The following is a 26680-nucleotide window of genomic DNA, read 5'->3' as shown; positions in this document are numbered from 1 at the left end:
TATTAGCCACTTATTTTTTTCTGAGAGTTCTTTGCTTTTTTGCATGCTCCACAATCTATTTTTTCCACGTAAAGATGTGCTCTTTCCTTTCCTAAATTAAGGTCTGGACAGAGGGGTCAGGTAATTTAACAGCTTCATTTTTTTGACAAACTGAAACGTTTCACTTGGGTGTTTTGATCCAAGAGCAACCTTCATAATAAGCATGTTTTAAAGTTGAGTGATATAATCGTGGGCAGGATGACAAACTGCACAATGTTGCGGATTTCAGCAGAAAGTCTTAATGGTGTCTTGTAGTACATTTCCAGAAGTCCTTCCCTAGATCTCCCAGCTCCCTTCTGAGAAGAAGACACAGGTTTTATAGATTACAGCATGCCATGTAGGGGGCTGGGGAGGGTCATACCGTGAAGCTGAGAAACCTAAAGTCTGTTGTGGTTGTTTTAGTGGCTAAGCCACGTCTGACTCTTTTGTGACACAATGGACCATAGCCTGTCAGGCTCCTTCTGTTAATGGGGTTTTCCAGGCAAGAATACTGGTGTGGGCTGCTATTACTTTCTCCAGGGGATCTTCCTGACCCAGGGACTGAACTCGAGTCTCCTGCATTGGCAGGTGGATTCTCTACCATGGAGTCCCCAGGAAAGCCCAGACTATAGGTACCACTACAAAAACTCAACATAAATGTATTTGGGCCCCAAGACAAAAAATTTCTTTCCCCTTTGAGCTGTACTAGTGAATAATTGAGCAAATGCAATAGAAGACCATTGTTTCTTTCCTAGAGCACAGGTTTAAGGGTCATATTCTCAATCTCTTGCTCATCAGTTCTTGGCTCTTCTACCTTTGGATTTGCCCATCCTGGGTGTCTCCAAGGAGGCCCACCCACTTGCCACTAGAAGCTTCTTTATGTTCTTTCTACTTGCATGATCAAACATCTGAGCAATTTCATTTTGAATGAAATGTTTTGGCTTATTCTAAGTCAAAGCCTAAGCATCAGCTGCAAATGTTATGGGAACAAAGATAATAACTGAAGCAGTATCTTCACTCACATATTTCATTAAAAAAAAAAAAAACACTTTAGTTGCTTGGGTTTCAGTGAAACAGAGTCAAGCACTTGTGATATTCTGAATCAAACACATCAGATTTTTCTTTATTCTCTCAGCTATGATATCCAGGGGCCAGGAATGGGATATGGGAGCCATTGACTGCAAATGACACTGATTTGAACTTATAAATCAGAATGTCATGCTTCCTGGTCTCCAATTTTTAACCCTACAGGAGTCACTGTTTCATCAATTTTTTCTTTGTCATTTTTTAAAACAGTATAATACAAATTCTTTATATTTTCCTGAATGAAGTTTTCAAATAAAGGTTTTCTTTAAACCTTTTATAAAGGTTTGTTTCCATTTGCCTAAAATTCAGGTGATGAATAAACTTTCAATCTCTCCTTTTGGAGAACATACACACTCACACACATACATATGATGCTAATGGGAGAGCAAACCATGCTTCTCCCCAAATCTTGGACACCAGACCCTGAGCAATTTGACTACACCACCTGTGAACTTGTGTCTCCCTCACTTCCACACTGGCTCTGGCTTTTTTCCTTCCTGGTATTTTTACAGAGCCTGGAAAATTTGGTAATATGTCTTGCTCACTTTAGTCCTAACGAAATCTGATTTTGACTGGTTATCTGTAAATGTGGGTTAGTTTGGGCATTTCTTTGGCCCCAATTCTGATTCAATAGGAAAGGCATTACTAAATATCTTGCTTTCTTATAATGATCAGTAAGTATTCCAGCTTTTACTCTGGACTAAACTAAATTGAGAGCTTCTTTGGTGACTCTCTCTGTCATGTCTGACTCTGTGACCCCGTTGAGTGTAGTCTTCCAGGCTCCTCTGTCCATGGGATCTAGGAAAGAGTACTGGAGTGGGTTGCCACACCTTTCTCCAGGGGATCTTCCTGACCCAGGGATCAAACCTGGGTCTCTAGCATTGCAGACAGATTCTTTATCATTGGGTTTACCTGCTGGCTCAGATGGTAAAAAATCTGCCTGCAATGCAGGAGACCCAGGTTCAATCCCTAGGTATGGAAGATCCCTGTAGAAGGAAAGAGCAATCCACTCCAGTATTCTTGCCTGGAGAATCTCATGGACAGAAGAGCCTGGGTAGCTACAGTCCAAGGGTCACACAAAATAAGACAAAATGGAAATGACTTAGCATGCATGCATGAATAGATTATTATATATATATATATATATTTAGATACTATATAAATGATATCTACATTGAAATTATGTACCTATATTTTTATACATAGTTAATTTTGTGCTGCACTCAATATGCCAGCAAATTTGGAAAACTCAGCAGTGGCCACAGGACTGGAAAAGGCCAGTTTTCACTCCAATCCCAAATAAAGGCAATGCCAAAGAATGCTCAAACTACTGCACAGTTGCACTCATCTCACAAGCTAGTAAAGTAATGTTCAAAATTCTCCAAGACAGAATTCAGCAATATGTGAACTGCGAAATTCCAGATGTTCAAGCTGGTTTTAGAAAAGACAGAGGAACCAGAGATCAAATTGCCAACATCCCCTGGATCATCAAAAAAGCGAGAGTTCCAGAAAAACATCTATTTCTGCTTTATTGACAATGCCAAAGCCTTTGACTGTGTGGATCACAATGAACTCTGGAAAATTCTGAAAGAGAGGGGAATACCAGACCAACTGACTTGCTTCTTGAGAAACCTATATGCAGATCAGGAAGCAACAGTTAGAACTGGACATGGAACAACAGACTGGTTCCAAATAACAAAAGGAGTACATCAAGGCTGTAGATTGTCACCCTGCTTATTTAACTTCTATGCAGAGTACATCATGAGAAACCCTGGACTGGAAGAAGCACAAGCTGGAATCAAGATTGCCAGGAGAAATATCAATAACCTCAGATATGCAGATGACACCACCCTTATGGCAGAAAGTGAACAGGAACTAAAAAGCCTCTTGATGAAAGTGAAAGAGGAGAGTGAAAAAGTTGGCTTAAAGCTCAACATTCAGAAAATGAATTTCATGGAATCTGGTCCCATCATTTCATGGGAAATAGATAGGGAAACAGTAGAAACAGTGTCAGACTTTATTTTTGGGGCTCCAAAATCACTGCAGATGGTGACTGCAGCCATGAAATTAAAAAACGCTTATTCCTTGGAAGGAAAGTTATGACCAACCTATATAGCATATTGAAAAGCAGAGACATTACTTTGCTAACAAAGGTCCGTCTAGTCAAGGCTACTGTTTTTCCAGTGGTCATGTATGGATGTGAGAGCTGGACTGTGAAGAAAGCTGAGCACTGAAGAATTGATGATTTTAAACTGTCGTGTTAGAGAAGACTCTTGAGAGTCATTTGGAATGCAAGGAGATCCAACCAGTCCATTCTGAAGGAGATCAGCCCTGGGTGTTCTTTGGAGGGAATGATGCTAAAGCTGAAGCTCCAGTACTTTGGCCATCTCATGCAAAGAGTTGACTCATTGGAAAAGAGCCTGATGCTGGGAGGGATTGTGGGCTGGGAGGAAAAGGGGACGACAGAGGATGAGATGGCTGGATGGCATCACCAACTCGATGGATGTGAGTTTGAGTGAACTCTGGGAGTTGGTGATGGACAGAAAGGCCTGGTGTGCTGCTCTTCATGGCGTTGCAAAGAGTCGGACACGACTGAGCGACTGAACTGAACTGAATTTTCTTCATGTTGTTGGTTGCTGATTGATCAGAGTGGTGGTTGATAAAGACTGGGTGGTTGTGACAATTTCTTCAAATTAGAAAACAATAAATTTTGCCTCATTAATTGACTTTGTCCTTTTGTAAATTATTTCTCTATAGCACACAGTGCTGTCTGATAGCATATAACCCATGGTAGATCGGTTTCGTTGAAACCCTTTTCTTGAAAATTACAGTCAGTGCTCTCAAAACCTGCTACTTACCATTACTAAGATGAGTAATAGTCTAAATCCTTTGTTGTGATTTCAACAATCTTCACACTGTCTGCACCAGGAGTAGATTCTGTCTCAACAAACAAACAAAAACACATTTTTATTGCTCATTTATAAGAGGCAACTCCTTATCCATTAAAGTTTTATTTTGTCATGAGTTTGTATTCAGAAATTTGGTCATATGTTCAGGTTTGACTTGTAATTCTTTTGTGTGTGTGTATGTTTGCTTTGTCTTCCTTATCTACAGTTATTTCCTCCACCATAATTCTGAGCAGTTCAAAATAATCCATAAGGGTTGGAATCAACTTCTTTCAAATCACTGTTAATGTTGATACTGTGACATTTTCTCATGAATGTTTTTAATCACACTGAGAATGGTGAATTGTCTCCATAAGGTTTTCAATTTACTTTGCCTGGATCCATCTAAAGAATCACTACCTCTGCCACTTATAGGCATATGAAATTCATTTCTTAAATGATAAAACTTGAAAGGCTAATTACTCCTTAATCTGTGGGCTTCAGAATAGATGCTGAATTAGTAAGAATTAAAGTAAAATCTACTTGTACATCTCTATCAGAGCTCTTTGATGACCAGGTATCCTGTCAACATACAGTAGTATGTTAGAGATTTTTTTTTTTCCCTTGAGCAGTAGGTTTCAATGGAGAGCTTAAAATATGTGATAAACCATGTTGTCAATAGATGTACTATTATCCAGGGTTTTTTATTCTGCTTATGGATCACAGGAAAGGTAGATTTAGTATAATGCTCAAGGACACTAAGATTTTTGGAATGGTAATAAATGAGTAGTGATACTAGTGGTAAAGAATCTACCTTCAATGCAAGAGAAGACCTGGGTTGGTTTCCTTAGTTTGGGAAGATCCACTGGAGTAGGACATCACAACTCACTCCAGTATTCTTGCCTGGAGAATCCCATGGACAAAGGAGCCTGGAAGGCTACAGTCCATGGATCCACAGAGAGTTGAACACAACTGAGCAACTAAGCACAAATAAATAGTGTTTTCAAATTAAAGTTACCAACTTCATTAGCAGTCAGACTGGCCTTTGAAACTTTGAAGCTAGGCATTGCTTTATCCTCTCTAGCTATGAAAGTCCTAGATGGAGACTTTTTCTAATATAAAGTAGTTTTATTTACACTGAAAATACATTGCTTAGTGTATTCATCTTAATTATTTTGGCTTGATTGAATAACTTGGTGAGGCTTCTATATCAGTGCTTATTGCTTCACCTTTTACTGTTATTTTTGGAGATGGCTTTTCTTCAATCCCATGAGCCAACCTCTTCCTAGCTTCAAAAATTTCATCTGCAATTTCCTCAGCTATCTCTGCCTTCATACAATTGAAGAGAGTTAGGATCTTGCTTTGGATTCTTTGAGTTAAGGGGAATGTTGCATTTGGTTTAATCTATCCACATCACTAAAACTTTCTCCATATCACCAAGAAGGCTGTTTTACTTTCTTATCATTCACGTCTTTACTGGAGTAGTACTTTTATTTTTCCTTTGAGAAATTTTCCTTTGCAGTCACAACTTGGCCAGCTGTTGTATGTAAAAGGCCTAGATTTTGGCCTGTCTCAGCCTTCAACATGCCTTTATCACTAAACTGAACGCTTTATGGTTTTTCAATTTAAAGTAAGAGATGTATGACTCTTCCTTTCACTTAAAGACCACTGGAGAATTATTAATAGGTCAATTTCAATATTGCTGCATCTCAGGAAGAGGGAGGTCCCAGGAGAGAAAGAAAGTTGGGGAATTGCTGGTAAGTGAGCAGATTGTCCAGAGAAGGCAATGGCATCCCACTCCAGTACTCTTGCCTGGAAAATCCCATGGACGGAGGAGCCTGGTGCACTTCAGTCCATAGGGTCTCTAAGAGTCAGACACGACTAAGCGATTTCACTTTCACTTTCCACTTTCATGCATTGGAGAAGGAACTGGCAACCCACTCCAGTGTTCTTGCCTGAAGAATCCCAGGTACGGGGGAGCCTGGTGGGCTGCTGTCTATGGAGTTCCACAGAGTCGGACACAACTGAAGCGACTTAGCAGCAGCAGCAGTAGCAGCATCAGGAGAAGATTGTCACACACATTTATTAAGTTCAGTGTCATATAGGTCGGAGAAGGCAATGGCACCCCCACTCCACTACTCTTGCCTGGAAAATCCCAAGGATGGAGGAGCCTGGTAGGCTGCAGTCCATGGGGTCACCAAGAATCGGACACGACTGAGTGACTTCACTTTCACTTTTCACTTTCATGCATTGGAGAAGGAAATGGCAACCCACTCCAGTATTCTTGCCTGGAGAACCCCAGGGATGGTGGAGCCTGGTGGTCTGCCATCTATGGGGTCGCACAGAGTCGGACACGACTGAAGTGACTTAGCAGCAGTCTTATAGGTGTGATTCATGACATTTCAAGATAATCAGAATTACTGATTAGAATTACAGTTATAAAAAGATTACTGATCACCATAACAAATATAATAATAATAATAAAGTTTGAACTATTGAGAGTTACCAAATGTGACCATTATCACATGGTCATATGTGATAATGACCATGATATAATACATCATAATATTATATGATATATAATATACCATCATGATATAATATGTCATAGATATATATGAGGAAATATTGCTAGAAAAACGGTACCTATAGACCTGCCCTATATAGGGTTGCCACAAACCTTCAATTTGTATAAAATTCATTATCTGTGAACCTCAACAGAGTGAAGCACAATAAAAAAAGATATGACTATATATCAACTTATCACCTGATATTAATACTGCCCAGATCATATATTACCTTTACGTAATAGGGCTTAAGCTCTCTTAAGCACAGATATGAAATGGAACAATTACTCAGTTATACTTGAACCAAAAAACTGTGAATTTAGCAACTCAATATTCTGCAAATCTTAATTATACTTGCAGAAATGAAATGATGATTATTTCTATGAGTGGAGATGTTAATATTAACAATGTTCAACGTTTTTTCTAATTTTTTTCTCACAAAATTGAAATGTTACTATAAAATAGGATGTTTCAATGAAATTTGATTAATGAATGATTTTGTATATCACAAGGCGTTATATTTTCCCAGTATAAGAATCTGTATAGGCCATATGTATATTTCATTGAATTATTCCCAGTGTAACTGTATACTTAAATATCTGAATAGATTATCTTGTGAGATGAGACAGCATGTTCATGTTATGCTATTTTTTCATTCTGTTAAAATTCTGATATTTGAAAAAAATTAGAAGTCATTTGTTTACATGTCTATAAGATATATTTCTTTATAATCAGAAGCAAGGGTTTTAGTGCAGTATAATTCTGAGTAACACTTTCAGTATTTCTAATTTCTTAATCTCATAAATATATCAATTTTATCATTATATTTAAGGTCCATAGACACAAATTAGAGATATAAGACCTTATTTTTCCTTCCTTTTTTTTAAATTTTGGATTAACAATTTTCAATACACTTTATTTATTCAGCTATTTTACATTGTACAGCAGTAATTTTTACCTGAGATAATCTCTTACTTATATATGAAACCTATATATATATGAATAGAATATCTTGATCATCACATTGTAGATTTTCTATATATGATACACTTAAGTAATACTGAATCTATAATTTAAAAAATTATCACCATATAGAGGGGGAACAAATTATAATAAATATGATAAAAAAAAAAGCAAATAACTTAGAAGCAAAGAATATAATCAACCAGTTAGTGAACACTACTTAGGGAAATTTATATTTGCCAAATATTGTTTTGCCACAATAAGGGAAGTCTGGAATAGCTTAATATCAAACATTCATAATATACCTGACTCTATCATCATCTTTTCATATGGCATCAGCTTATTTAAAATCCACAAAAATGTAATGAGGTAGATATTACTGTCTTCTTTTTATAAATGAGGAAACTGAAATGCAAGATAATGTGTAACTTGTCCATGTTTGTATGTAAGAAAAAAGAAATGAGATTCACACCCAGTTTGTCTTCCTCCTGAACCATTGATCAATATTGTCCTTTCACAAGGTGTCCATTCTATTCCTTGTGTGTTTCTATTAATTTTTAAATTGTCTCTTGGTAAGTGAAAAATGGATTATTCTCAAGTTTGAAGATATATAATGAGTTCACCCACAATTCAAACCAAGTCTATTGATTATTCAAACTCACAGAACAAGCTCATGATCTTAGTAGAAGATATATCAAAATAAACACATACAATTGGGAAGAATTGTTTTCATGTCTATTACTACTCTGTTGGATTTACCTAACATTGCAGTGTAATTGTTAGGGAAACAATTATGTCCTAAATTAAAGCAAGAACATTTTATCAAATTGATACTAAACATCAGTTGATTATTTAACTTTATGTAATTCCATTTTTGTTGTTTCTTTGGGAACTCATAGCAAAACTGTATCTTTTACTCTTACTATTATTATATTATAGTAAAACAACAACAAAGAAAAAACATTTGTTTTTAGTATATTGAGATTGGGGTTCCCTGGTGGCTCAGACAGTAGAGTCTGCAATGACAGTGACAACTGTGACATAAAGTAGCTTACAGCTTTTTTATTTTCTTATTTACTTTATCTCTTGGATAAAGTGTGCAGAACTTACTAATGTGTATATAGCTTGTAATGCACTGGATCATTTCAATGTGAACCTATGAGAAATGCTTCTGCCCAGTGACCCTATGCTTTCAGTCCAGCAGTAGAATTGACTTAGAGCATTTTCTGGGCCTTCTGCAATATCTCTTTCTCTTCCAATTACTCAAATTAAGTTAAGGTTCTTTAGATACATTTCCATGTATCTAAATACATGTAAATAAGTATAAAAAGATTTTTTGATTTTAGATTTCACAGTCCCCAGTTTTAACTATATATAATGAAAATTATATTTTTGTTTTCTAATATGAACATAGAAAGGGGCAACTTTCAGCAGAAAAATAATTCAGTGTACATACCAGACATGTTTGACTAAAAAGTGAAAATAAAAATTGAGTAAAAGAAGACATATTTCTAATCTATTCATGATACAAAAGCAGCATAAACCAATAAAGCATATTCATCATGTTGTGTGAAGCTTTCTTATTTTTTTATTTCTTTTAACTTCTGCTTTGTGGAATATTTTTTTTTTAATACGTAAAATGGCAGTTGAAGCTGATATATTTTTGAAGTGCCATTTAAGAGAGAATTTTTGAAATTTAAGCTCTAAATGTGGTTAGCAGGGTGCATGTGACCAGAATAAAGACACTGGTGAACTTTTAGCTCATGATTAAGTTTTTACCTTCTCCCCTTAAATCTCACAATAAATCCTTTTTTCTTTTCATTCTTCTATAATATGTTTTTTTTTTTTTCCCTCTTGTTTCTGTAAACACCAGTCACTTGAAATTGAATATCCATAGATCAGGCATTTTAAGAATATGTCCTACCTTACTAAATTATACTAATATAGGGCATTCTAAAGGATGTAAGTTTGTGACCAACCTAGACAGCATATTAAATAGCAGAGACATCACTTTGTCAAGAAAAGTCCATGTAGTCAAAGCTATGGTTTTTTCCAAGTAGTCATGTATGGATGTGAGAGTTGGACTATAAAGAAAGCTGAGTGCTGAAGAATTGATGCTTTTGAACAGTGGTGTTGGAGAAGACTCTTCAGAGTCCCTTGGACTGCAAGGAGATCCAATCAGTACATCCTAAAGAAGATCAGTCCTGGGTTTTCATTGGAAGGACCAAAGTTGAAGCTGAAACTCCAATACTTTGGCCACCTGATGCAAAGAGCTGACTCATTGGAAAAGTCCCTGATGCTGGGAAAGATTGAAGGCAGGAGGAGAAGGGGACAACAGAGGATGAGATGGTTGGATGGCATCACTGACTCAATGGACATGGGTTTGGGTGGACTCCAGGAGTTGGTGATAGACAGGGAGGCCTGGCGTGCTGCGGTTCATGGGGTCACAAAGAGTTGGACGTGACTGAGTGACTGAACTGAAATTTTCCATTCAAGGCAAATGTCACCACTAACTACCACTAACTACTAAAGTATTATTACAGGTGTATCTATTCATATAGCAAACATTAAAACCTGTGATTTAGTTGAAATTTTCTTAGTCTCTAAGATTGCCTCTAAAACTCATGTAAAACTAAATCACTTTCATGACAGATTTATTATGGACAGGTGATATATTAAATCCTTGGAAATTATATTTTACAGTAGAGGTAAATTAAAACCTTAAATGTGTGCCTGGATAAGCCCAGTCTCACCAAACAGTAATCAGGTAGTGTTTAATTTTCCAATACTAGATAGATTCATCAAGAACCACTGAGCCTCTCTGGTAATTTTCCTTATCCCCCATATGTCTGACAGTTGCTTCATTAGAATCAGGTCTCCTTACAATCATAAGGCAAACCACATTTTTATATTACAGATAATAGGATGGCATTGCTATCTCAATATTATAATCTGGAAAAATATATCTGCTGTTCTCTATAATGATATATTTGGTAAGTCAAATATCCTTAAAAGAAAAGTTTATTATAATAAATACAGTCTACTCTTTACATACTTAGATAGTGGATAGAGTTTCGTGTGTATACATAAGTTTAAGTTGTTTGTATGGTTTAGTTTAAAATTTATAGATTAACAAAAATATTCAGCTCAAGTACAGTAAATGTATTTTACCAAAAAAAGTTGTTGTCGAGCATTACTGAGCCAATAGGGCATCAAAATAACACATTCTTGACAAACATGATTTGCAGTCACCAAATTATGAAAGCAATTTAGGATGGGGTTAGGGGGAAGGAGAGTTAATACACACTATAGCAGTAGAAGTCTTCAAATTACCTTCTGAACAAGGCTGCTGATTGCTCCTTTCATCTCCTCTTTTGACCTTGTGTTCCCCTAAAAAGAGAATCAATGGAGCATCACAGTTGGCAATTTGATACAAGTTTTTGGACCTACACAATGTATCCTCTGGCTAAATTACATGTTGTTTCCATATATGAACTGCTCTGGTAGCTCAGCTGGTAAAGAATCCACCTGCAATGCAGGAGACCCCTATTTGATTCCTGGGTTGGGAAGATCCACTGCAGAAGGGATAGGCTACCCACTCCAGTATCCATGGACTTTCCTGGTGACTCAGATGGTAAAAAAAATCCACCTGTAATGAGAGAGACCTGGGTTTGACCCCTGGGTTGGAAAGATCCCCTGGAGGAGGGCATGGCAACTCACTCTAGTGTTCTTACCTAGAGAATCCCCATGGACAGAAATGCCTGGAGGGCTACAGTTCATGAGGTCACAAAAAGTCAGACACAACTGAGTGACTAAACACAGTACAGCACTCCTACAAAGTAGGCTCAGCTGCTCCACCAGTCAGTCCCTCAGTACTTATAATTTCCTCCATATCCACCAATGTTCAAAACCTCCATCACTACGCTCAGCAAATTCTCTGCAGCTGCTTGTGGTTGCTTCCACCACCTCCACTCCCGCTGGCACCAAGCTGGAATTGCTGGCAACACGACTATGTTGATAACCTCTGATACAAATCTGCCTCAGAATCTACACTCTTATAATATCCATGGCTGCTACCCTTGTAGAAGTGTTGATATGCCACCTTTTCAAATGATGGGGGCACTTTTTGTTTCAGTTCAGTTCAGTTCAGTTCAGTCACTCAGCCGTGTCCGACTCTTTGCGACCCCATGAATCGCAGCACACCAGGCCTCCCTGTCCATCACCAACTCCTGGAGTTCACCCAGACTCACATCCATCCAGTCAGTGATGCCATGCAGCCATCTCATCCTCTGTCGTCCCCTTCTCCTCCTGCCCCTAATCTCTCCCAGCATTAGAGTCTTTTCCAGTGAGTCAACTCTTCACATGAGGTGGCCAAAGTACTGGAGTTTCAGCTTCAGCATCATTCCCTCCAAAGAAATCCCAGGGCTGATCTTCAGAATAGACTGGTTGGATCTCCTTGCAGTCCAAGGGACTCTCAAGAGTCTTCTCCAACACCACAGTTCAAAAACATCAATTCTTCCATGCTCAGCCGTCTTCACAGTCCAACTCTCACATCCATACATGACCAGAGGAAAAACCATAGCCTTGACTAGACGGACGTTTGTTGGCAAAGTAATGTCTCTGTTTTACAATATGCTATCTAGTTTGGTCACAACTTTCCTTTCATGGCTGCAGTCACCATCTGCAGTGATTTTGGAGCCCCCAAAATAAAGTCTGACACTGTTTCCACTGTTTCCCCATCTATTTCCCATGAAGTAATGGGACCAGATGCCATGATCTTCATTTTCAGATTGTTGAGCTTTAAGCCAACTTTTTCACTCTCCACTTTCACTTTCATCAAGAGACTTTTTAGTTCCTCTTCACTTTCTGCCATAAGGGTGGTGCCATCTGCATATCTGAGGTTATTGATATTTCTTCTGGCAATCTTGTTTCCAGCGTGTGCTTCTTCCAGCCCAGCGTTTCTCATTATGTACTCTGCATATAAGTTAAATAAGCAGGGTGACAATATACAGCCTTGATGTACTCCTTTTGCTATTTGGAACCAGTCTGTTGTCCCATGTCCAGCTCTAACTGTTGCTTCCTAACCTGCATATAGGTTTCTCAAGAGGCAGGTTAGGTAGTCTGGTATTCCCATCTCTTTCAGAATTTTCCACAGTTTATTGTGATCCACACAGTCAAAGGCTTTGGCATAGTCAATAAACCAGAAATAGATGTTTTTCTGGAACTCTCTTGCTTTTTTTGATGATCCAGCGGATGTTGGCAATTTGATCTCTGGTTCCTCTGCCTTTTCTAAAATCAGCTTGAACATCAGGAAGTTCATGGTTCACATATTGCTGAATTCTGTCTTGGAGAATTTTGAGCATTACTTTACTAGCGTGTGAGATGAGTGCAATTGTGCAGTAGTTTGAGCATTCTTTGGCATTGCCTTTCTTTGGGATTGGAGTGAAAACTGACCTTTTCCAGTCCTGTGACCACTGCTGAGTTTTTCAAATTTGCTGGTATATTGAGTGCTACACTTTCATAGCATCATCTTTCAGGATTTGGAATAGCTCAACTGGAATTCCATCACCTCCACTAGCTTTGTTCGTAGTGATGCTTTCTAAGGCCCACTTGACTTCACATTCCAGGATGTCTGTCTCTAGATGAGTGATCACACCATCATGATTATCTGGGTCGTGAATATCTTTTTTGTACAGTTCTTCTGTGTATTCTTGCCACTTCTTCTGAATATCTTCTGCTTCTGTTAGGTGCATACCATTTCTGTCCTTTATTGAGCCCATCTTTGCATGAAATGTTCCCTTGGTATCTCTCATTTTCTTGAAGAGATCTCTAGTCTTTCCCATTCTGTTTTTTTCCTCGATTTCTTTGCATTGATCACTGAGGAAGGCTTTCTTATTTCTTCTTGCTGGTCTTTGGAACTCTGCATTCAGATGCTTATATCTTTCCTTTTCTCCTTGGCTTCTCTTCTTTTCACAGCTATTTGTAAGGCCTCCCCAGACAGCCATTTTGCTTCTTTGTATTTCTTTAGCTTCTGCCAAAAAAGATCTAATGAATCTTTGGTCATATTTATGATTCTTACTTAAAGAACAAGCTGGCAAGGCCAAGATTTCCTACACATCCTGTACAGTCAAGGCGATGCATATTTCTTTCAATGTCATTCTTCTGGGGAGAAAGCAAATTAGCCAAGATGGAGAGTCAGGCTGTCTTCCCCCATGTTTTGTAAATAATGACTATGTAATAGCTGAGAGCACTTGTAGCACTGTGCATGCCCATCACAAGGTACTCACATGGTCAGGAGCTACTTTATGCTGTCCAGATATATGGGCTCCACCTGAAAGTGGTGGCCTTTCTGTTGCATCACAGCTGCGTCTGCTGGGTCAGCCACAAGAGGAGAGAATACAGCATGTATACTGCTACAGCTGCCACCTCAACTAGGTGAGAATGCTGTTATGGCTGCTGCGCCAACCAGGAGAGAGGTTGCTTTATGCTATGGCTGCTGCATCAGCCAGGAGAGAATACGTGTGTCTGCAGTTCCTACAGCTCCTTGAGTCTTCTTCCAGCCTCTTAGATCACACCTTGCCCACCAGCGAGCAGTGCAAATAGTGTGAAAAAAAGATAACTGGCGCTGTGAGGAGGATGAAGAGCAATACAATTCTGAAAATCAAAATTGATAACTTGTTTCCCGTTGAAAATGTCCAGTCCTCTCGCTGCTACTGCTCTGGTCACTAGAATTGGGCTTTTCCCTAAGAGGAATTTGTGAAGTTTTCTTCATCATCTCTTTAAGATCATTTTCCCTGGGTCCTGGTTCAAGCATATTATCCTTCATGGTGTAAAAAATTCTCCAGGGAATCTGTACCCTTTTGGGGCTCCACAAACACTATGGTCAAGAAATTCATTCCTGATGCATTTGCTTATCCGACTCTTTTGATGTGATGTTCTCAAAGGTAGCTTTCCTGGTGGCTCAGATGGTAAAGCATCTGTCTTCAATGCAGGGGACCCGGGTTTGATCCCTGTGTTGGGAAGATCTCCTGGAGAAGGAAATGGCAACTCACTCCAGTATTCTTGCCTGGAGAATCCCACAGAGGGAGGAGCCTGGTGGGCTACAGTCCATGGGGTCGGGTCGCAAAGAGTCGGACATGACTGAGGACTTCACTTTCACTTTCTCAAAGGTAGAGCTGACATTCCTACAACCAAAAAGATGTATTTGTGATTTCATCAAGAAATCATGACCAAGTACCTGTATTTCCTTTGGGAAAGGAGCACTAAACATGTTTTGGTAAACTTCCTTCACTGACATACTATCTTGTTCAAATATTCTATATATCTGAGCTTTATATATCATGTCAGTATCAGATTCACTTTACCCAATACCTGATATTTGTGGAACTTTAATCTTTTCTCTTTCCTTCATGTCTACCATGCCTCCAGGAGTAGCTAACATGTCCCATCCACATTCTAAGTATCAAACCTGATAACCACTATCAGCATCACCATAAATGATGTAAGGACTATCTTCAGACCATTATGAAAAATTTCTGGCTTCCTTATAGATGAGTACTGCCAAATTTCTCTTGTTGGTGCTAATACCAAGGAGACTGGATATTGTTGGCAGAGACCATACTTTGCATTTTCCTTCCTGGCCCTCAAAAACTTTCCTTGACCATATGAATAAATCTGATTCAAGATCAGCAAGAGGAATGCTGCAAGTTTTAGAAATGTTGTTTGAGTAGAAGACATCAAGTGCATGTTTTTTTTTTTTTTTTAATCTTTCATAAAATGAACAGCACAGTTTTGCAATGGAGCCAAGTGAGTATAACAACAAATAAAATTGATATTTCCTATAATAATTTCTCCCGTCTCAAGATCAACAAAACTTTCAATGGGTGGGAGACAACTTTTGCCTCAATTTAAAGGTCATATTTTTCAGTTAATCCCAGTGTTATATTTAGAAAAAAGTTCCTATTAAAAATATTAACTTGGTGGAAATGTTTTTTTTTATTTTATTTTATTTAACTTTACAATATTGTACTGGTTTTGCTATATATCAAGATGAATCTGCCACAGGTATACATGTGTTCCCCATCCTGAACCCTCCTCCCTCCCCATACCATCCCTCTGAGTCATCCCAGTGCACCAGCCCCAAGCATCCAGTATCGTGCATCGAACCTAGACTGGCGACTCGTTTCATATATGATATTATACATATTTCAATGCCATTCTCCCAAATCATCCCACCCTCTCCCTCTCCCACAGAGTCCAAAAGACTGTTCTATACATCAGTGTCTCTTTTGCTGTCTTGTATACAGGGTTATTGTTACCATCTTTCTAAATTCCATATATATGTGTTAGTATACTGTATTGGTGTTTTTCTTTTTGGCTTACTTCACTCTATATAATAGGCTCCAGTTTCATCCACCTCATTAGAACTGATTCAAATGTATTCTTTTTAATGGCTGAGTAATACTCCATTGTGTATATATACCACAGCTTTCTTATCCATTCATCTGCTGATGGACATCTAGGTTGCTTCCATGTCCTGGCTATTATAAACAGTGCTGCAATGAACATTGGGGTACACGTGTCTCTTTCAGTTCTGGTTTCCTCAGTGTGTATGCCGAGCAGTGGGATTGCTGGATCATAAGGCAGTTCTATTTCCAGTTTTTTAAGGATTCTCCACACTGTTCTCCACAGTGGCTGTACTAGTTTGCATTCCCACCAACAGTGTAAGAGGGTTCCCTTTTCTCCACACCCTCTCCAGCATTTATTGCTTGTAGACTTTTGGATGGCAGGCATTCTGACTGGCATGAAATGGTACCTCATAGTGGTTTTGATTTGCTTTTCTCTGATAATGAGTGATGTTGAGCATCTTTTCTTGTGTTTGTAGCTTTCTGTATGTCTTCTTTGGAGAAATATCTATTTAGTTCTTTGGCCCATTTTTTGATTGGGTCATTTATTTTTCTGGAATTGAGCTGTAGGAGTTGCTTGTATATTTTTGAGATTAGTTGTTTGTCTCTTGCTTCATTTGCTATTATTTTCTCCCATTCTGAAGGCTGTCTTTTCACCTTGCTTATAGTTTCCTTTGTTGTGCAGAAGCTTTTAAGTTTAATTAGGTTCCATTTGTTTATTTTTGCTTTTATTTCCAATATTCTGGGAGGTGGGTCATAGAGGATCCTGCTGTGGTGGAAATGGTTTTGACCAAACATCTTCATCTATTTGTCACTCCAGTGATTTTTTCCACCTTATTCAAAATTTTCAAAGCCACATCTGTCACCATGGCAACCACTTTTGTCATAGACACCCCCTTCCTTATCATCAAACTTTCCCTTTAGTCACTTCACAATCACTGAAGGATCTAGACTTGCCTCTTGAATACTGTGAGACTCAAAATACTGTCTGTGTCCTTATCTTTACTAGAACTCTGCCCTGAATTCTCTTTAGAGTGTGTAAGAACCTTGTTAGGCTCATGTTAGGTCCATGTCAAGATAATTTTGAGTGGTCAAACAGGAGATGGCAAGAGTGATCATGGACATTTTAGGAATCAGCGAACTGAAATGGAATGGAATGGGTGACTTTAATTCAGTTCACCATTACATCTACTACTGCGGGCAAGAATCCCTTAGAAGAAATGCAGGAACCTTCATAGTCAACAAAAGAGTCTGAAATGCAGTACTTGGGTGCAATCTCAAAAACGACAGAATGATTTCTGATCTTTTCCAAGGCAAGCCGTTCAGTAGCACAGTAATCCAAGTCTATGCCCCGACCAGTAATGCTGAAGAAGCTGAAGTTGAACAGTTCTGTGAAGACCTACAAGATCTTCTGGAACTAACACTAATGATTTTGAAGCTCAAGAAAATAAAGTCTATCACTGTTTCCATTGTTTCCTCATCTATTTGCCAGGAAGTGATTGGACCAGTTGCCATGATCTTAGTTCTTTTAATGTTGAGTTTTAAGCCAGCTTTTTCACTCTCTTCTTTCACTTCCATCAAGAGGCTCTTTAATTCTTCTTGCTTTTTGCCATAAGGGTGGTGTTATCTGCGTATCTGAAGTTATTGATATTTCTCCCAGCAATCTTGATTCCAGCTTGTGCTTCATCCAGCTCAGCATTTTTCATGATGTAATCTGCATATAAGTTAAATAAGCAGGGTAATAATATACAGTCTTGACATATGCCTTTCCCAATTTGAAACCAGTCCATTGTTCCATGTGTGGTTTTATTTGGTGCCTCTTGACCTGCATACAGATTTCTTAGGAGGCAGGGAGAAGGTAGCCTGATATTCTCATGTCTTTAATAATTTTACTCAGTTTATTGCAATTCATACAGTTAAAGGCTTTGGTTTAGTCAATAAAGCAGAAGTAGATGTTACAGAGTCAGATATGACTGAGTAACTGGACTGAACTGAATTGAACCCTGAACTGTCTTTACCATAGATTTGTTTACTAATTTCTTCATTCCTTGAGTGAGAAGAAATATAATACCCTTTGTGGTTCTACTTCCTTGACTGATATTATCTGTAGAATTCAGGTATGCACAAACTGCTGGCCCAGAGGAAGTGAATTTTCTACCATCACAGGATCCATCCATAAAGAGTACAGAGAATTTGGAATCTCCCTCTGCTGATGAGTATGTTTGATTAACAGTAAAGGTGCTCTCATTTGAGAACGGTGGCTCTCTAACATGTATAGAATTTCCAGATATATAACATCTCCAGATATATAACCATGCTTGAAAGAAATGTCTTGGAATAATTTACAATTCAAAAAAAAGATTATGACATTATCATTCAATGAATATAAGTATGGCTAAAAAAAGCATTTAATAAATGTGTAAGTTAATATTTTATAAATTTTCTAAATAAATTTTAAATTACTTAATCTAAAAAACCTCTTCAAATGTGTTTCATTGATAATTCTCTAATCACAGTATCATTTCTATTAAAGCATTATAAGGTATATTTCAGTCAGAAAAACTGAGATTTTATAATTTGTTTTTTTTGTTTGTTTGTTTATTCTATTCTGAGCTCCAATATGACTTAATTATATATTCTTTGTGATAAGGAGTTAAGTTTTTGGCTGCTAGGCAAAGAACTGTGAATTTCTTAATGGTCTGAATGTAGCATAAAGCCATAATGTAATTGTGCAAAGTGGAAACTATAATTTTAGAGATTGGTTTGGATTTCAATTTTGACTACAAATGGGTTTATGTTGAATATGACATGCAGTTAAAATTACTATAACTATGTGGACTTTGGAGTATATTATATAAATTAATTCACAGATAATGCTTCTTGACATATTCAAGGTTAAATACTGACAAGTGCAGTGCAAACTCTTTACCCTCCTTTTAAGTATTGCAAATATTATACAACAAGTGTAAATGCTACAGGTTAAAAAATTTCCAAAATTTTAAATCTGTAAATATATTTTTTTTTTGGTTTCAAAATGCAATGAAGAAAATCACAAGTCTAATACAGAAGACATTATTTTATTATCGATCTTTCTTGGATTATGAGCAGATGAAGTATAACCAGTACTTGGTGCTTTTTGTTCCTTTGAAATTGATAAAGGATAATACCATTTAATTTTTAGAATGATCTGATTTTTCAAATTGTTAAAGACTTATAAAATACATATCCAGGCTATTACCTTCAGATCATATCAGATCAGTCGCTCAGTCGTGTCTGACTCTTTGCGACCCCATGAATCGCAGCATGCCAGGCCTCCCTGTCCATCACCAACTCCTGGAGTTCACTGAGACTCACGTCCATCGAGTCAGTGATGCCATCCAGCCATCTCATCCTCTGTCGTCCCCTTCTCCTCCTGCCCCCAATCCCTCCCAGCATCAGAGTCTCTTCCAATGAGTCAACTCTTCGCATGAGGTGGCCAAAGTACTGGAGTTTCAGCTTCAGCATCATTCCTTCCAAAGAAATCCCAGGGCTGATCTCCTTCAGAATGGACTGGGTGGATCTCCTTGCAGTCCAAGGGACTCTCAAGAGTCTTCTCCAACACCACAGTTCAAAAACATCAGTTCTTCGGCGCTCAGCTGTCTTCACAGTCCAACTCTCACATCCATACATGACCACTGGAAAAACCATAGCCTTGACTAGATGAACTTTTGTTGGCAAAGTAATGTCTCTGCTTTTGAATATGCTATCTAGGTTGGTCATAACTTTCCTTCCAAGGAGTAAACGTCTTTTAATTTCATGGCTGCAGTCACCATCTGTAGTGATTTTGGAGCCCAGAAAAATAAATTCTGACACTGTTTCCACTGTTTCCCCATCTATTTCCCATGAAGTGATGGGACCAGATGCCATGATCTTCATTTTCAGAATGTTGAGCTTTAAGCCAACTTTTTCACTCTCCTCTTTCACTTTCATCAAGAGGCTTTTTAGTTCCTCTTCACTTTCTGCCATAAGGGTGGTGTCATCTGCATATCTGAGGTTATTGATATTTCTCCCAGCAATCTTGATTCCAGTTTGTGTTTCTTCCAGTCCAGCGCTTCTCATGATGTACTGTGCATATAAGTTAAATAAGCAGGGTGACAATATACAGACTTGACGAACTCCTTTTCCTATTTGGAACCAGTCTGTTGTTCCATGTCCAGTTCTAACTGTTGCTTCCTGACCTGCATACAAATTTCTCAAGAGGCAGACCAGGTGGTCTGGTATTCCCATCTCTCTCAGAATTTTCCAGAGTTTATTGTGATCCACACTGTCAAAGGCTTTGGCATAGTCAATAAACCAGAAATAGATGTTTTTCTGGAACTCTTTTGCTTTTTCTATGAACCAGCAGATGTTTGCAATTTGATCTCTGGTTCCTCTGCCTTTTCTAAAGCCAGCTTGAACATCAGGAAGTTCACGGTTCACATATTGCTGAAGCCTGGCTAGAAGAATTTTGAGCATTACTTTACTAGCGTGTGAGATGAGTGCAATTGTGTGGTAGTTTGAGCATTCTTTGGTGTTGCCTTTCTTTGGGATTGGAATGAAACTGACCTTTTCCAGTCCTGTGGACACTGCTGAGTTTTCCAAATTTGCTGGCATATTGACTGCAGCACTTTCACAGCATCATCTCTCAGGATTTGGAATAGCTCAACTGGAATTCCATCACCTCCACTAGCTTTGTTCGCAGTGATGCTTTCTAAGGCCCACTTGACTTCACATTCCAGGATGTCTAGCTTTAGGTCAGTGATCACACCATCATGATTATCTGGGTCATGAAGATCTTTTTTGTACAGTTCTTCTGTGTATTCTTGCCATCTCTTCTTAATATCTTCTGCTTCTGTTAGGTCCATACCATTTCTGTCCTTTATCGAGCTCATCTTTGCATGAAATGTTCCTTTGGTATCTGATTTTCTTGAAGAGATCCCTAGTCTTTCCCATTCTGTTGTTTTCCTCTATTTCTTTGCATTGATCGCTGAAGAAGGCTTTCTTATATCTTCTTGCTATTCTTTGGAACTCTGCATTCAGATGTTTTTATCTTTCCTTTTCTCCTTTGCTTTTCGCTTCTCTTCTTTTCACAGCTATTTGTAAGGCTATTACCTCATATATAAAGAAATAGGGATCAAGAAGTTAACTGACTTGCCAGTTCCAAGTTTGCAATATAGTACCAAATTTAATAGAATAAGTTCAGAAGCTTAATTCTTATGTCACTGAAACATTCTGTACAAGATACCACCTTTCCTTTTAAATTGACATTAGTTCACAATAAAGAGATGTTTTACATAGATGCTATTATTCCTTTAATGCAGCCTTCTCTTCTTACCATGATCACACCTTCTGGATTAACTGAGAAAATACAAGATTTCTTCTTTATATTCTGAGTACACAGCTTTCCCAGACTCCACCTTATATGAAATTTTCTACCTCTACCAAAACCGAATGAATAAGAGAAAATTAATTTCTTCTTTTTTCCAGTTATTCAGAAATTGCCCAGAAATAATTAAAGCAGAAGGTTTCATGAGAAGATGAGGCATACGCTTAAAAGTTTTGTGTTTTTGGGAATTTAAGCATTCTTGGTAAAGAATATTTAAGTATGGGAATGTACACTATTTCAACATACAGATTTCCTCTGATGAAACAGAATTCCATGAACAGAGGAGTCTGGTGGGCTATAGTCCATGGGGTCACATAAAGTCAGACATATCTGAGGGACTAACACACACAGAATCTAAAACAAGAGGGGATATTTATGTATATATACATAAGTGATTCACTTTGCTGTACTGCAGAAACTTACACAGCATTGTAAATCAACTATACTCCAGTAAAATTTAATTAAAATGTTCAGTTCAGTTCAGTTGCTCAGTCGTGTCCAACACTTTGCAGCTCCATGAACCGCAGCATGCTAGGCCTCCCTGTCCATCACCAAATCCTGGAGTTCACCCATCCAACCATGGTGATACCATCCAACCATCTTATCCTCTGTTGTCCACTTCTCTTCCTTCCCTCAATCTTTTCCAGCATCAGAGTCTTTTCAAATGAGTCAGCTCTTTGCATCAGGTGGCCAAAGTATTGGAGTTTCAGCTTCAACTTCCGTCCTTCCAATGAACACCCAGGACTGATCTCCTTTAGGATGGACTGGTTGGATCTCCTTGCAGTCCAAGGAACTCTCAAGAGTCTTCTCCAACACCACAGTTCAAAAGCATCAATTCTTTGGTGCTCAGTTTTCTTTATAGTCCAACTCTCCCATCCATACATGACTACTGGAAAAACCATAGTAATTGGATTAAATATGGTAGTACATGTTAAAAAGACTATTTTACCCTGATTTTGTATATGCTTCAATATAGCATGATTAAAAATGAATTATCAAAATATTTCATAAGAAAAATGTACTCTGGTAACTACAGAAATTGGCAGATTAACAAATTATTTTTATAATCTTAGAAGAGAAGCTCAAATGAGATAAACTTTAATATGTACTTTAGCTTAATTTTACATTCTGAACCCTAAGTGAAATATCAAAACATTTATCTTTATGAATATTTAAATGGATAGCAAACTTTCCCAAAGCTGTACAGTAAGGGATTTAATTCAGAGAGATTAGTGGTCCCTTGGTCCCTTGAATTGACTAGTTCATTTCCCAAACTTAGATGAAATTTATTTATAAGTCCTCAGGCTTTTATTGTTTAAATTATAAATATCCCCCAAAAAAGCTATTCCCCAAACTAAGTATATAAAAAAATAAATTAGCAGAAACAATACAAGTCTACACATACTTACATTTCTAATTCAGCAGATGATTAGGTACAGGTCCCCATATCTTCACTGAGGCTGAGGTGGATCAGTGAGGAAGTCTTGTAAAGATCTGCATCTTGACAAACTACCATAACTATTTCAAACTATTTTACTATTTTTATTCATAGCCCCATAATTGAAAGCTGTGCCACTAGATTCATATTTTTTAATTATGATTTTCAATCCCTTTAAATTTTTTTACTCCCACAAATAAAAGGAAATGATTTGATTTCCTAGATAATGGCTATGGTGAGTTACTTATGTTATCATTATTATACTTATATTAACATTATTAAGATATAACAGATAGGTTTATGCTGGAGAACTCTTTAATATAAGTGATTCCAGGAAATATCTTACCCAGAGCATAGTCACATCCATCAGTTGACTAGCTTCGGAGGTATCATACTGAGATAGTTTTATCAAGTTTAGTTATCAAAAATCATACAGTAATGTAGGGTATTGTATTTTCTCTTAATTTGTCTATTTCCTTATGTTTGTCATCCTTTTATATTTTTTCCCAAGTTCCAGCTCTTTTGACTGATTAACTGTTTGATTAAGAGGTTCGATGCACGATACTGGATGCTTGGGGCTAGTGCACTGGGGCGACCCAGAGGGATGGTATGGGGAGGGAGGAGGGAGGAGGGTTCAGGATGGGGAACACATGTATACCTGTGGCGGATTCATTTTGATATTTGGCAAAACTAATACAATTATGTAAAGTTTAAAAATAAAATAAAATTAGAAAAAAAAAAAAAGAAAAATCATCAAGCATTTATAGAACCTCAACTGTGTGCTACTCAATATGTTGATGGATTTTTTGAAACATCTCATTTTTTTCAGCTTTACAGTTTTGTGGACTGAAAAATCACTCATCATTTCAAATGAAGAACTTAAAGTTTAAAGTTTAAAGAAATAAAGAGTGTTGTTCAAAGTCAAACACGATAAGTTTTAATTATGGTTTTACTCCAGATATATATATCACAGAAACCTCCTTTCTTGATGAGAAAATAAAATTCCAGAGTTATTTCTACTGTCTTAATGTGATTTTTCTGTCTTCTGAGCATTTAACAGAAATATATTGGCTGAATTATATAAATTGCCTACAGGTGGAGTTAGTATTAATATGCAATTATTATAGGGTAGACAAATATTTTTAAAGTATTAATAGTATTTTTGAGGTCAGACAGAAAGTCTGAATGCCAGTTGCATATGTAGTAAAGATTAAATTTATTTTCTAATCTGACAAAGGTCCATATAGTCAAAGCTATGGTTTTTTGAGTAGTCATGTATGGATGGGAGAGTTGGACTATAAGGAAAGCCTAGTGGCAAAGAATTGATGCTTTTGAACTGTGGTGTTGGAGAAGACTCTTGAGAGGCCCTTGGACTGCAAGGAGATCAAACCAATCAATCCTAAAGGAAATCAATCCTGAATATTCATTGGAAGGACTGATGCTGAAGCTCCAATACTTTGGCCACTTGATGTGAAGAACTGACTCATTTGAAAAGACCCTGATGCTGGGAAAGGTTGAAGGCAGAAAGAAAAGGGGATGTCAGAGGATGAGATGGTAGCATGGCATCACCAGATTGATGCAAATGAGTTTGAGCAAGCTCCAGGAGCTGGTGATAGACAGGGAAGCCTGGTACGCTGCAGTCAGTGGGGTTGCAAAGAGTCAGACATGAATCAGCAACAGAACTGCACTGGATCTTTCTGTTAAGCACTCACTTATGTTTAATATTGATAAACAATTGTTTTAGATTTTCAGGATTCATAGATTATGTGCTAGCCTGAAAAAGACCATACTATTATGACAATTTACTTAAATTTATATAGATTATATACTGTCTTAGTTCCTGAGGTGCTATAACAAAATACCACAAACTAAGTAGCTTATATACAATAAATATTGATTTCTTACAGTTCTGAGATCAGTGTGCCATCATGTTAAGTGAAACTTTTCATTGGGTCCTCACATGGCAGAAAAAGAAAGAAAATGCTAGCTACTCAGTTGTGCCCTACTCTTTGCAACCCCATGGACTGCAGGTCACCAGGCTCCTCTGGCCTTGAGATTTTCTGGGCAAGAATACTGCAGTGAGTTTCCGTTTTCTTCTCAAGGGGATCTTCTTAACCCAGGGATTGAACCCAGGTTTCCTGCACTGAAGGCAGATTATTTACTGACTGAGCTATGAGGGAGGAAGAGTCCTTGTATTTCTCATAATGTTATTTTAAAAATTCAATCCAATTTACTAGATTTCCACCATCATGACTTAAACTCCTCCCAAAGATCCTACTACCATCACCTTTGAAAGTTAAGATTTCAACACATAAATTTTGATGGCACATAAGCATTCAGACCATAGCAAATAGGCTCAAAACAGCTAGAGGTTTTAAGATTTGAATTTTCATTTGGATTATACTTGGTTGCCTATAGGAAAGTTGTTCTGTTTTATTTTCCTTTTGGTATTTTAATTTAATATACTACCATACATTCTTGATATAGTAGAACTACAGTGTTCATAGCAACATTGTTGTGAGATCAGTTAGTTTATATACATACCAGGATTTCAGCCATGTGGAAATTATTTATTCTTTTATAGCAAGATCAGGTTTTGCCTCTCTGTAACAATATGTGCTTCCCTTTTAAGCTCTAATGGAATCAGTTAATATTAAAAGTCTTTTAAAATGTAATTAGTAAATCCTAAGCACCTAAAATATAAATTTTGTCTGTCTTATTTGTGTTTAATCCCCATCTACTGAGTAGATTTCTGGCACACAGTAAAATGTCAATGAAAATTTACTAAATAAATAATAATTCTGGAGTTTCCAGTTCTGCATGTAAGAAGTTTAGAAGCCAGCTCTTTGTTCTACAAGTAAAAGTTAAACAACTGAAAAATCTTCAATTCTTCTAAAATCTCCCAAAGAGATGAGGACACAGGCACAGTAATGCTTACAAGGGAGACCAGATGGACAAATACAGAGAATAGCAACTTACCAAAGCAGAAATTGGCGGAAACTAACATGGGAACCCGTGCCCAAGTAGGAAACCAGAACTGTATTTGCCATATTGCTGGAGGTTAGATATGGAAAGTTCTGAGAGTTAATACTGAATGGGGGAAAAGAAATATACCATGGCTTGCTCTCAGCTAAAACTAGTTCAGCAGAACCTAACCTGCCTGCAGAAGGGTTATCAAATCCTAATTAACTGGGAGAAAGTAAAAAAGCAAACAAACAACTCAAGACCATGGTAGCCAAACTCTCCCACCTAAGGGGAGTAGAAAAAAAAAAAAGAAAAAAAAAATTAAACGTGAGAATTTTACAGTCCAGAGGCAGGGATGGTAAAATAAAGTCTGACACTGTTTCCATTGTTTCCCCATCTATTTCCCATGATGTGATGGGACCAGATGCCATGATCTTCATTTTCAGAATGTTGAGCTTTAAGCCAACTTTTTCACTCTCCTCTTTCACTTTCATCAAGAGGCTTTTGAGTTCCTCTTCACTTTCTGCCATAAGGGTGGTGTGATCTGCATATCTGAGGTTATTGATATTTCTCCTCACTAAAATACTGAGCCTTAATCTCAAGACTCAAAATGCTTCCCCTGTGCCCTCACCAAAACATTAGAGAAGGCCAATTTACACAGTTCCTTTATCCAATCCATCCTGTCTGGCTATCAAGAAAAATTATAAGGTATAACAGAAGGTCTTTACCAATCAGTTGGCTCTTCACATCAGGTGGTCAAAGTACTGGAACTTAGCTTCAGGAACAATACTTCCTGAAAAACAGAACTTGAAGGGGCAGAATAAATCAGAATCAAACATAACAAGGATGTTGAAATTATCCAAAGCATAATTTAAGACAACTGTGATCAATCCCCTTCATGGATCACAAAACCAAAGAGTGTCTCATAACTCAATGAGCTATGAGCCATG

General features: G+C 37.6%; 1 pseudogene; it reads right to left on the bottom strand.

Moving 5' to 3' along the window:
• Window positions 1–191: 191 nt before the first annotated feature.
• LOC133258121 (putative ATP-dependent RNA helicase Pl10) lies at window positions 192–25816 on the bottom strand (annotated as a pseudogene).
• Window positions 25817–26680: the final 864 nt, after the last annotated feature.

Source organism: Bos javanicus, chromosome 12, assembly GCF_032452875.1.
Source record: "Bos javanicus breed banteng chromosome 12, ARS-OSU_banteng_1.0, whole genome shotgun sequence".
In the NCBI taxonomy this organism is placed as follows: Eukaryota; Metazoa; Chordata; class Mammalia; order Artiodactyla; family Bovidae; genus Bos; species Bos javanicus.
The sequence above is the reverse complement of the archived record's forward strand: the minus strand, read 5'-3'. Positions and strand labels throughout refer to the sequence as shown.